Source organism: Camellia sinensis, chromosome 9 (assembly GCF_055761805.1).
Source record: "Camellia sinensis isolate YWXY chromosome 9, ASM5576180v1, whole genome shotgun sequence".
Lineage (NCBI taxonomy): Eukaryota > Viridiplantae > Streptophyta > Magnoliopsida > Ericales > Theaceae > Camellia > Camellia sinensis.
Genome location: NC_138969.1, coordinates 106,451,879 through 106,466,255, shown reverse-complemented (window position 1 = coordinate 106,466,255; position 14,377 = coordinate 106,451,879).

Sequence of the window (14,377 nt, the reverse complement as noted above, 5' to 3'; positions counted from 1 at the left end):
AGAGAATAAGCTATCAACTATGACAGCTCCTGAAGTAACTTAAGCGCGAATTAGGCTAAAGAGTCTAATTCAACACAATACTCTCACGAGCCATGCGTCAAGTTCTTAGAGTCATAACAACCTTGTCAGCCTTGACCTTTTCATTATTATGCTGCAACGTTTGCGCTTAGTGGTAAACGTCATTCAAAAACGTTAGCCTAGCTAAGGAATCATACAAAGAAGCCCCTTATCATGTCTCACACTCAAGTGTGAAAACAGTAAGTGTCCAAACTTAGACAAGTTGGCAATGCTAATAGATTTTGCAGCCACTAAGCGCTAATCTTTTCACTTAGTGTTAATAGATTTTGCAGCTTCTAAGTGCTAATCTTTTCACATAATGTTAATAGATTTTGCAGCTTCTAAGCGCTAATCTTTTCACTTAGTGTTAATAGATTTTACAGCCACTAAGCGCTAATCTTTTCACTTCACGTGATATTTCAACGCACACTATTATAGTGCATGAAATTTTGCTCCATCTACTCCCAATAATTGGGTAGAGAGCAAAACACTGCTCATACTGGCTACTTGTCTTACACTTAATGACTAATTTATTTAAGCTCGCATTTCTTGGATGACGTGACTCTTGAATGTTACTTCATCCAATGATGTAACATTATTTACAAGTCAAATTACAAAGTTAATCCGCGCAGCTCAATAGTCAAGATCATATACAGATCTATTGAGGGCTTACTAATTTCATAACTTCAAAACTCGCCAACCAAAACTACGTAGCGTGCCGCTAACCATAGCGCACACATTAATTTTTATTATGCCAAACAAGGCAACAAAACTACGACGACTTTGAGTCATGTTTCCTTACTTTGGCTCAATTAAGGCTTGACCTAAATTCTCCAAGACTTTTGCTCATCTAAAGAATGGGATTAAATTGTTCACATTTGAACATCTTTACTAAGTTTAGGTCAACCAATTAACTTCCATAAGCTAAGTCAATTTAGAGAGAAATTCGCATTGGGATTAATTTGATTAGCATAATATAATTTTGCCACAAAAATCTAAATTAAATAGTGACAATATTACACAAGTCGTAAGATCGAAAATTCGCTATGCTCGTAATCATCTCTTGCGCCACAAGTGAAAATTATCCAAAATTTAATTTAATTTATGTGCAAAATATTGGTTTTCGGGAGTTAATCTACAAAGATTTCTCTCAACCGAATAACCTCCCACTTACTATGGCATGTCTAAAAGCATGATAAAAAATTCTAATTCCATACAATAGCATCATAATGTAGATTCATAACCAACTCATGCTATGTCACATTTAATAATGGAATTAAAATAAACAACAATTAATCATGCTATTCTAATCACAACATATTACAAACCCTAAAAAAAATAATATGCTGTATTTAATATTCAAATTATGCCATAACAAAAACTGTATCACTTCTGAAATTTTTTGGAATTTTTCTGAAATTTTTTGGAATTCTAAATAACTAATAAACACACATTAAATTAGAAATAAAAAAATTTCAGAATCTAATAAACTGAAAAAATTATTCCAGTAAATAATAAAAAACATTTCAGAAGTCTACAATAAAAAATTCAACCCCAGAAAATAATTTATGCAATACCAAAAGTATTTTAAAGCATAAATAATGAATTATAATCATAGGAAAAATACTTTTTATTTTCATAAAATTTTCAAAATTTTACAAAAGATAGAAAATAAAATTCTGAGTCTAACGGTACTAACCACGCTTAAAACAAAGTTATAACGAATTAATTATGATCATTTAACGCAATTCAGAATTTAAAAACAAAACAAACAGACCCTTAACTTCAACAGCCAAGCCGGTGGAGGAAAAACGGCGCAACTCAACGCACGCGGCTCGGCGCACGGCCTGGTAAGCGACTCGGCAAGCGGCTCAGCACGCGGCGCGCGTGTGTGGCGCGGATGGCGTGCGCGTGGACAGCGCCGCTGATGCGCACGTGGAGGTGCATGAGAGCGCGTGAAAGCGCACAGGGGCGCGTGAGGCCCACGCTCCGCCTTCCAGGGTGTTTTCTGGTTCGATTTTTGTACTGCCGGACTCCATTTTTCACAACAAAAACATTTATGGCATTAAAAATAACATTTAATGAACATAAAAATGAAGTGTATCACATTCTCAATCAATGAGAGTTGAAGTGCAAAAAACCGTGCACTTCATCTTCCACCTCCATTAATTTTCATGCATATAATGTGTATATATTTATATAAAAAAAAATACCCTTATTTTTATGCATAAAAAATAAAAACCCATATAGGCTCTGATACCAATGTAAATCATAAAGCATTATAAATTAACGCAACGGATAAAAATAATTCGGATCATACCTTAATGACACAACCTCGTGGGTAAATCACGTGCTTCCAAAAACTGATCAGTCAACAAACCCAGTAGTGGAGTGATACTACAAAATGAGTATCACTCACACAAATCACAGTGCAAAATGGCTTGATCGTTGTTTTCTGGAAGAGAGTCGGAGAGAGAGCCTGGGAAAAAAGGTTATGGGTAAAAACCACATAATGTATATCTGATATACGTATATCTTTAGATTAACCATATAATCTGATATATAACCAATATCTATCTATCCATCTATCCATATCTATTGATATGATAGATATAGATATCCTGAATGGTTATCCAAATAAGTTTTGAATTCAAATTCAAACTTACATGGATAAGGTTCAAAAGGTTCAAGTTCAAAAGGTTCAAAAAGTTCTAAGGGTCATGCCACATGGGCTCCCAATTTCTAACAGTGAGCAAATCCCATTCTGCATGCTCACGACATTCTTGTGATGTTCTGACGTTCAAGGGATGCCTTTGTTGGCTTGAGGAAAGGTTTTGGTCATGTTCTTCTTCGGTAAGTATGTTAACATCTTCCATCGCCATGTATGGACTGAAGTCTTAGCAGACGAAGCAAAGTTTTTCACTGCAGATTTCCCACAAACGATGCCAAATTGTGGTGGGTAATAATCAAACCACTTGGCTGCGGCGGCAATGTGGTGGTATGGCCTTACTCCAAACCTGAAAAACACTCACAAAAAAAGGTAAATGGGCTAGTTGGAGCAGTCTGGGGTTACTCCGATACCTAAGTTAGTGACAAGATAGACAAAGACGTAGAATAATTAAACGAGGTTCGAGTTGAAGTGGTTGTCTACTGCCATTGTGCTGATTACCTCCCTTTTATAGCATACTCTCACTGGCCATTGAGGATTGTTAGCCTTCCTGCCATTCCTCACGTCAACCCCTTTTTCTTAGGGATTGTGTTCCACTTAGCACGGATGTTTAGGAAATAGTTAGGCCTAAGATTCAAAGGCACGTTTTTTACTAAGTCTGTGCCTCCCCAAGGTGTGCCTCTGCTCTCCTGATCCTGTCCTTAACATCTGGTTGTCATTCTGGTCCTAGACCTTTATGCTAGATTCAGCCCATCAAGGCCTAAATTTTTGTCTCCTTGGGTGGTAGGTCCATCACTGTCCCAGAGAGTCGTTTTAACCAGAAATTCTGGCCCTGCTCAGGCGTAGTTTGTTTTAGCCTCCCACACAAACCTATCAGCCGAGTTAATTCAATGTATAAAATATTAGCTAAAGTGTTGTCTAGAAGAGTAAAGAAGGCATTGCCAACCGTCATTAGTGAAGTCCAAACAGCATTTCTGAGGGGGAGATTCATTCTTGATGGAGTATTGATTGCTAATGAAATGGTGGATTGGTGAAAATCATCAAAGAATAAAGGAATCATTCTCAAGTTGAGTTTTGAAAGGCATATATTTCAGTAAATTGGGAGTTCCTTTTTTCAATGGTGAAGAATTTTGGTTTCGGGGATAAATGGGTGAGTTGGATTAAAACATGCATATCTTCAACTAAGGTTTCTGTTTTGGTTAATGGATCACCATCAGCAGAATTCACACCTCAAAAATGGCTTAGGCAGGGAGATCCATTATCACTATTCCTATTCAATATTGTTGCTAAAGGATACTACGTGAACGGACAAAAGAGTTGGGCTATATAAGAGGTGCGTATGTGGGGCCTAATGAACTGAAATTCTCTCATCTGCAATATGCAGATGATACTATTATTTTTTGTAAGGCTGATAAGGTGGAAATGGTGAATATCAAGAGAATCTTAAGATATTTTGAGGTAATGTCTAGACTAAAAATCAATTTTCATAAGAGTGTGGTGTGTTGGGTTGGTGTGAATGATGATGTGATCGTTGAATTTGCCTCAATTCTTAACTACCATAGTCAAAAGCTTCCCATCAATTATCTGGGCCTACCTCTTTGGGCAAACCCAAAAAGGAAAATCACTTAGCAACCAGTGATTGAGAAAGTGAAAAAGAAACTGGCTTCATGGATTTGCCTGTAGACTAACACTCATCAGGTCAATTCTCTCGAATTTACCATCCTATTTTTTATCAACTTTTAAACTACCTGTGGCTAAGCAGATTGATAAGCTTCAAGAAGCATTTCTGTGGGGAGATTCTGATATTAAGAAGAAAGTTCATATGGTGAATTGGATGGAGATATCAGTAAACAAAAATCAAGGGGGTTTGGGGGTTAGAAACATGAGAGAAGTCAATGATTGTCTTTTACTCAAATGATGGTGGAGATTTGGGAAAGGGGATAAAGCTCTTTGGAAACAAATTTTGTATAGTACGTTCGGTGTGGTTGGTGGTAGTTGGGTTCCAAATGTACCAGATCTTAATTCAGTATCCAGAATTTGGGTTGAAGTTCTTAAGCTTGTTGCACACAAACCAGCTCTGGTTGATTTTTACTTACCAAATCTCAGATTAGTAGCAGGGAATGAGGAAGCAAATTCATTGTGCTTATTTTGCAAAACAGAGGAGTCAGTCAATCATTTGTTATTGTTTTGTCCTTTGGTTTGGAAAGTATGGACTAACATGATGAAGTGGTGAGTGGGACTTGGTGTGGGTTTTGCTAGTTTCAATAGAGGATCTAATGTATTGGTGGGCAGGCAGCAAATTCAATAAGGTGCTTCACAAAATGTGGAAATTAGTACCCCTTATAGTTATGTGGTCAGTTTGAAAAGCAAGAAATAAGTGCCTATTTAATGAAAGGCAAGTTGATTGGAATAATTTAACAGCACTTTGGAGTAAATTTAATTCTAAGAGTGGTGGAATATTCAGTGCAGAATATTGTCACTAATCTTGATCAGATCAAGGCTTGTGTTAGTAGTAGAAGATTGGCCGTCACTTGATGTAGTAGGATTATGTGTGACTGGTGTTGATGTTTTTTTTTTTTTTTTTTAATCTTTGCTCTCTTGATTGGTTTCTCATCAACTTTGTAGCTTTCCCTTACTTTTTTGATGTATGTTATATTCTTTGTATTCTACATATCATCAATAATGCTCTCCTTCTTTGCAGACAAAAAAAAAAAAAACATGTTAGTGGGTAACAAATGTTTTGAGAGTTACTATATCCCATAAATTACATGGTTTAATGTAGAGTGTGATTCTGAATTTATGTGGTTTTAATTGCAGCAATGCTAGGTATCATGAAAAACCTTTCATGAAAATAATCATTAAAGCTTTGTGACCCTTGAATTACACTTAGAATAAAGCACCACACACTAATCAAGGTAATCCAAAGATCATAAATCTTTCATGATCATTTTCATAATCCTTAACTTTTCCCTTTTAATTGTTCATAACGGTTAGCCTTTTAGTATATATTGCTTGAATTTGTTGTCTTACTTGTTTAGTATGATATTTTTATTGGTGAGAATAGTTTTACATTAATATAGATTCAAGTTAAAAAATATTTTTAAAAAAAAAAAAAAAGGATTGGAAGCGAATGAAATTATTTGTGTAGTTTACAAATTCTAGAATATTTTAAAAATCTCCGTGAGTATATAGTATTTGGAGATTTGTCTATTCTAGGTACTAGCATAATGTTAATCTTGCTTCATTATTTAGTATAATGTTTATTGATTTCTGTTCTTGATAAAAAAAAATAAAAAATAAAAAAAATAAAAACTTGTTGCTATATAAATTAAATAATTTTATTTTGTTAAAAACGAGGATTGCAATGTGGGGAGAATTTTTTGTTTTCAACAGTTAGTTTGGAACTTAATCAATGTTTATTTTTTCACTCTGAAATCATTCTTATTAATTATAGCAAATTGAATTCATGAGTAACAAATGTTTAAGAGTTGTGCACTCATGTGATTTTAATTCTTTATAACGGTTAGTTGTTTAATATGCCTATTGCTCCAATTAGTTGTTTCAACCTTTATCGGTAAAAGTATTTTCGATTGAGATGTAGTGATAAAAATTATTTTGTTTAATATTTATATAAAATAATTTCTTTTAATTATACCTTATTGAATTACATGTAGCTTTCCTAATATTAAGAAGATAGTTATGTGTGGAAAATGATTTTGAATTGTTACACGATTAATCTTGATTTTATAATTTTTAATTAAAGTTAGAAATATTTAAAATAAAAGCTGTGAAATCACATATTTTTGAGATATTTTAATGAGAGGTATTGGTATTTTATTTTATTAGATAATATTTTAGATGGTGAGGTTTTTAAATGAGAACTTAATTTATTTCCTAATATTTCTTTCATTTTTTTCTTTTTTCTTTTTTTTTTTTTTATCTTTACCTCGTTATTATTCATGTACTTTTTAAAATAAATTATTTTCTTATTTATCATTTTTCTTCCTTATCAAAAGTAGAAAAAAAATATATATATATATATATATATATCTTGCTGAATGGCCGACCACCCCCATCCTTTCCCATATCTTTGATAGATGGGCAACAAATGCCACGCGATGACTCCATTCTCTTTGGTCCATTCTTTTCATTTTGTTTTTGTTTATTTTTTTAGTCTTTCCTTTGGCTCCAACTTTCCTTCTTTATAAATTAAGGCTTCCTCTTTTCATCTCCTCTATTTCGGTTCTCCCTCTCTCTCCCTCTCTCAATTTGTTTATTATCAAAATTTTGAGTTTAGATTGGGAATATTTTATTTAAGAGGAGAGTTGTAAATTTTGTTAAACCTTATATATCTTAGGGCTTAGAATTTTGATCAGCTACATTCGAAGATTTATTGAAAAATATATGATTAAAGTGTTGTTGATGGAAAAGATTATTTTGAGATAATCCGGATGGTATATAATTTGGGTAGTATATAATATGCTTTCTCTCAATTTCTTTGCAAAGAGTTTCTATTTTAATTACCTTCAATTTGTACTCCATTTTATTTTTCAAATCATTTGATAAATTTTGTGAAATCATTTTGTTTCGACAATGTTGATGCGCCTAACTAAATGACGTGAAAATACTATATACATGGATCGAGTGGATTTTGCCAATAGCTTGCACCAATATATCCAGATAAGCGGTTGTACTTGAGTGAAGTGGGTGAGGCTAGTTACTAGTCATGTACTGAGTAAGACCGGATATTTGATACTAGGCAAATTATCATATGATGAGTTGACTTGTTTGTGTAATTTAATAAATTGCTTGATAACCTTGAATCAAATTGTTTGTGTGGTGTTGTAAATTATTGGATCCCTATTGATTTATTATCTATCCTAACTTTGTTATTCCTGTCATATTATATACTTTCCAAATTAATTTATTTTTCAGATGTGGAGCAATTTAGTGGCAAACAGATTTGAAATGCTAATGGGACTATTGAGTAAGATATTTTGGTGCCCACCACTATTATTATTTTTAGAGATTGATATAAATTATATTTTGGAGGCATTTGTGTAATTATTTTTTTGGAGACTTTTTGTATATTTGAGATTATGTGTTATCTAAAATTACAAATTTAAGATATATTTAATTTATTAATGGTTTGGAAGTTGGGGCATTATAAAATGAGACCACTTTTTTATGCTCATAAAAATATTTTTATGATGTGTTTACAAGAATCTTATATGTTAGATTGGATGTATTTTATCAATATTCCTTTAGGTTTCTGTTTTATTTATTTACAATTTATGACTGGCCTATGGTTGATTAAAGAATGAGTAAATAATTAAATGAGGAAATATATATTTTTTGTAACTTACGGTCATTGAGTGTAGGTTTGCATCCCATTAATTGTACACAAATTATTAGTTACAGAAAATGTTAGATATATATATATATATATATATCATGCTTATCATCTAGGCTTATAGCAACAATTGTTAAAGCTGAGATTTTGTTAAATTCCTTATCAATCTTTGGGAAGGTTGCTAATGCGAAGGTGCCGTTTGGTAACACTTACGTTTTTAATTTTTTACTTATATTTATAAAAATTTTAAAAACTCAAATAAAAACTTGTTTGGTAAAATTTTTGATTTATAAATCAGTGGTCTCAGTTTATAAATTTGGCCAAAAAATGAAAACACAAAAAATGTGTTTCCATTTTGAGTTTTCAATTTTTTTTTTTTTACCACCCAACACTAGCCACCACCTGCCACCATTTTCCACCACCATCTTCCGCCACCACCACCCACCCCCCACCACCACCTGCCACCACCACTCACCACCCGCCACCACCACCCACCCGTCATCCACCTGCCACCACCCACCACTTACCACCCGCCACTACCATCCACCGTCCGCCACTACCACCACCTGCCACCACCACCACCCACCACCTACTTGTCACCACCACTCACCACCCACCCGTCATCCACCCGCCACCACCCATCACCTACCACCCGTCCTAACCATCCACCACCACCACCCGCCACCTCCTTGCCACCACCACTCACCACCCACCTACCACCACTATCCACCACCTGCCACCCACTCACCACCACCACCCGCCACCCACCACCCGCCACCACCATCACCCACCACCACCCACCCGCCACCCACCTGTCACCACCACCCACCACCACCCACTCGCTACCACTTACCACCCGCCACCGTCACCCGCTCACCCACTAGCACCACCACCCGCCACCTACCTGCCATCGCCCACCACCACCCACTACCACTACCCACTCGCTACCACCTACCACCCGCCACTGTCACACACCCACCCACTACCACCACCACCCGCCACCTACCTGCCACCACTCACCACCCACCTGCCACCACTACCCACCATCTGTCGCCACCACCACCACCACCCACTCGCTACCACCCGCCATCGTCACCCACTCACCCACCATCACCACTCACCCGCCATCTGCCACCCACCTGCCACCACCATCACCACCACCACCACCACCCACTCGCTACCACCCACCACCCGCCACCGTCACCCACTCACCCGCAATCCGCCACCCACCTGCCACCACCACCCGCCACCACCACCACCCACTCGCTACCACCCACCACCCGCCACCGTCACCCACCCACCCAACACCACTACCCACCCGCCACCACCCACCACCACCGTCTTCTGCCGCCACTTGCCATTTCTCACTTTTTTTTATATTTTTAAAATTTTTTAAACATTTTGTCAATTACCAAACGCGTTTGTAGTTTATGTTTTTCTAAAAATAAACAAAAAATAAACAAAAACCAGTTTATAAAATTTTTGTAAATATAAACTGAAAACGTAAACGTTACCAAACACACCCTAATGTGATTCTCATGTTGTATGAAAGTGAAAATTTGAAATGTGAAGGTTTGTGAGATTACACTAATCTCTTTGACATGGAGAATTATTGTATGTGTATCATTTAAAATTTAGGACCCATATTTGAATATTTATTGTAGAGGCCGAATTTAATCAATGAGGAAAAAAGGCCAAGCAGTCTAGTTGGGACATTGGGCCGAAGACAATTCGGCCCTACCCGGAGCCCATGAAGCAGAATATACAAATTGGCCATATAAAGAGCCGAACGGGAGCCAACACACTCAATTGAAAGGCCGACTAGATAATTATATGCAAGGTCAAGAGTGGGCTCGACCCTGGGCCCAAGCGTAATATAGAAAGGGAGGAACGCCAGCCAGAAAGAGGTATGTAAAAAAAAACAGATAACTTGTGACAAAAGTAAGATTTGATATTTTGAGAGATTACTGATTGGTCCGACGGAGTACTTGTAAGGCCCCGAAATAATACAACATGAACTATCCACAAATATTCAACATTTACCCAACGGTAACAATAATCTGCTCATCTTTACATAAATACTAATGAGTCTTTACAAAGGTTTTACATGCGGGTATACATTCATTAATACAAATATATGAATCTATAGCATGTAAAGCATCTATTCTCAAAACAATACAATGCCCTTAAGGGCTTACATCTTCCAAGGCATAAGCCTGGCTACACAAAAAAGTTTCTGCAACCCAATACATTAGCCCTTGGCTCAAAAAGAATTACTCAAAATAAAAGAGTTATGTACTCTTCTCAAAAACATCCACGCCCTCTGTTCGGAGGGATCACCACATCTTTACCTGCACCAAATCCCATAGGGGTGAGCACAAGGCCCAGTAGAGAATTCTTACAAAGTATATATAGTTATGCATACTCTTTAAAATGATACAATTGTTAATGTCATGCCATGCCTCCTTATAAGAAAGTCCATTTCATGCACATTTAAAAGTTTCCATCTTTCCAACAATTATTTACAATCTCAACATTTTTACCAAAATTTCCAATTATTAATCAATAGGGGCAGTAAATACGACACTGGTAATCCCTAGGCTAGTGTCTGCAAGTAGACTCTACGAGTACTACCAAACTGTCATTTTTACCGGTATTAACCAGAAGGCTCGACACCTATCCGTGCGGCTTTCGGGTCTTTCACCCTAGACACTCAGGCCAACTTATCAAATTCATCTACACCTCCTATCCGGACTTACCAATGTATTTACCCCTTACACATTTTCATAGTTCTCAACACAATAACTATTTCCTTTCCTCATGATGGAAATCTCAATGATTTAGATTCACAATGCACTGTAATAAATGAAATAACATGCAATGCAAATGATCCTTTCCATATCTTAAGACATTTCTCCACTTTTGAGTATCTCTGCTACAATGTCAACATTCACATTCTCATCTTCTCTTTTCAATATTCATCCACATGATTAATATATTTCATCAACACGTAGTCACAATTTTCATATCACAAGACATAACAAATTAGTTTTGCCACAACCTTGCTCATTTATGTATTGTCAACAATTTAACATTTACACCTCATTTTCATATAACAAGAAATTTTCCAATTTGCCAAACATTGATGCAACTCACTCTCTTCATCCTTTTAAAACAAGACAATAAGAAATTTCAAAGACATTTGCCATATTACCAAAATCCCCAATTTCTAGGGTTTTTCTCAAAACAATCACTTCCCATTTCATGGTGAAAACTCTCATCCAAAACATTTCTTTTCTTAGGTCAACAAGATGAACCCTCAAGGATTGACCAAAAATTTAGAGTTAAAAGAGAAACCCTCTTTTGAGGAAAACCTTTACGTTTTGAAATCACAAGGTTAATATCATTGCAAACTAGAAAGGACTCTTAAATCATCATAAGAAAGGAAAAACTAGTATATATAACTCAAGAATATCCCTACCTCAAAGTAAAAGCCCAAGGAGAAGGGTTAGACAAAGGTGAAGCTTCCAAAAATGGCAAAACCCACTTCTTCTTGGATGGAAATGAAGATCTTAAAGAGCCCAATCTTTTTGTCTAAGGAAGGGGGATGAGAAGATCACTAGATCTAGGTCAAATATAGAGAGAGGGGTATTTCTAGAGAGAGAAGCTCTCAACTTAGGGTTTTGATGAAAAAGAAATGAAAGAGTTATGTAAAAAGTCTCTTTTACGATCTGATATACGCGAATCCCGCTCGAGCGTAGGGTTTCACGCTCGAGCGTCAGACACAGTAACAACAGCCCGCACGAGCGTGGATTTCACCCACCCAGTATTTCACAGATTGCAGACCGCCGCTCGAGCTCAGACATGCTCAAGCGTAAGAAACGCCGCTCGAGCGTGAAAAACACTCTTGCAGCACTTTTGCAGAGGCACTCGATACTGAAAGGTTGCAAACTCCGCTCGAGCGCAAGAAGTCCCGCTCGAGCAGAAGACCGAAAATTTGGACAACAAGATTCTAGACCGAAAGGCGACTAACCTATTCTAAACACACTCAAGTCATTCCAAAACTCAAATTCAAGAGGTATAAGGAAGAAAGACATAACCAGCAGCATCAAACAACAAGATTTGGATCCCGAATACCATGACAGTCGGGTAGAGACCTAAGGTCACTATAGTACTAATTCCGGCACCCCTGACCGAAATTTTCATTCCTTTTTCAGATAGCAAGCAGCGGATCAAGAGCGCCTACCTGGATCAAAGAGTATTTCCAAACCACCTTTTCCACATTTATTTTGGTTGAAACAAGTTTGATAATTATGAAGGCCTTGTGTTTATCTAGTTTATTGTGTTTTGAATATAAATTTTTTACTATTGTTCAAAAGTCCTCTGAATAGAGGAGCAAGTCATAAAATTGATTAAAGATTTTTATCACAATTAAATGGCATGATCATTGTATATGTTATCAATGCGGCGTATGAAGAATGTTTGGTACTTTGAGTAATTGATATTTGAGGTGACTGCACCAATGCAAAGAAAATATGACATTTTATTATTTTTTAATTGTGTTGGTTTAAAATCATATTTGTCATGAGATGGTACATTAACTCTGTTTGTTGGTGAATTGTATTTGGAAAATTTTACAGGTGTGTAAAGACAAAAAGAGGTGTGCTACAATGAAAAAGACTTAATGAGTGTATATTCCATGAGATGGAGAAATATGCTGCTAATTGGCAATTAGGCTTGAGAAGACAATATGGAAAATAGATTGAGGCTTGAGAAGATCAAAAGTTATTATGACTTGTGAAGTAAAATGAGGCAGAATTAAATTAATGAACTCGAGGAATTATTGCCTCCAGACTAGCAAGGTTAGATCCATATTTATTTGTCAATGGGGATGGGCTAAGCCCTAAGGAAGTAACTCAACATCTGTAATTGGGAATCTCATAAAGGAGGTTCAATGGGTAGAAACATCCCTAAGGCAACAGTATTGATGAGTGACTGGTTAAGAAGGGTTTTACCGTGGATGAATCCAAGGCAAACAATCTCTTGCAAACATTTTGTCACTGTACCTTTGGAGGATCTTACTAAGTGGGAATTGTCGTAAGGTATCGACCGTGAGACTTTGGCTAGTCTCTGAAATTCCTATGAGAATCAAGATCATAGTGCATGGCCATTAAAAGCACTAACCTGCGAACTATTGTCCAATACCAATATTGTGTGTGAGACATGTTGACCTTTGGTTCAAAGAGTCTAGTTCAAGACCTACTTCACTGTGATTCTTCAGAGGGAGGCTGTTATCACCAAGTGAGGTTCAAGTTTGGAAGACACCTATGCCTATTACACAATATATGTTACCAATATTATATAGTTTTTATTTTGTTTTGTTTTGATTATAATTTTGAGATGCGGGGGTATATTAAAAATTTTGTGAAAATATTAAAAAATCTATTTTTATTAAAAGTGGGGGATTGTTAGAAATTTTTAATAAAAACAGAATTATCGATACTATTTAATTTGTTTGATATTACAATATTAATTCTGATTTTAATTATTTCAGTTACATGAGTTTTATTAGATATTTTTATTATATTTATGTCAGGTTTAATATATATTTATAGAGGTTTAATTCTTTCATCTATTTATATTTATATGATTTGTGTAGGAATATATATATATATATATATATATATATATATATATATATATATATATATATATATATGGGCGTCTATTTTTTGTAGAGAAAAGAAGACAAAGAAATGATGATTTGAGAGATGAAAAGTATTTTTGAAGACAAGAAAAATATAAAAAATTATATACTCAGAGAGGATTTTCTAGGAGTGTTGTTTATCTATTTTTATGTATTTTGAGAAACTCTAGTTGGTGGCTTGGTTCAAACTTACAAGTAGTTGTGAACATTAGACGCGGAATTGTGAGCAACTTGGATTTTATTTTGGAACTGCTTCACTCTGGTTGTACCTTCACGAGGGAAAAAAAGCAGTCAAGCAATTTTAGGACAGTGACAACGCGACTCTCAAAACTCATAACTATTTTTCTCTACTCTTGTTTTTTGTCTATATATTATTATTTATTATCATTATTATTATAATATTCATACTTATTATTCTATTAATTGTAATGTTAGACTAACACCAGCCGCCATTGTCCTTACTACGAATAGGGTTGCAAATGAGTCAAACCGAGTCTAGCTGAGCTGAGCTTTTCTGAACTTGAATTCGGCTTGTTTGCTTGTCGAGCTCGTTTATTGAGTTCAAACTCGACTCGATAATTAATTGGATATG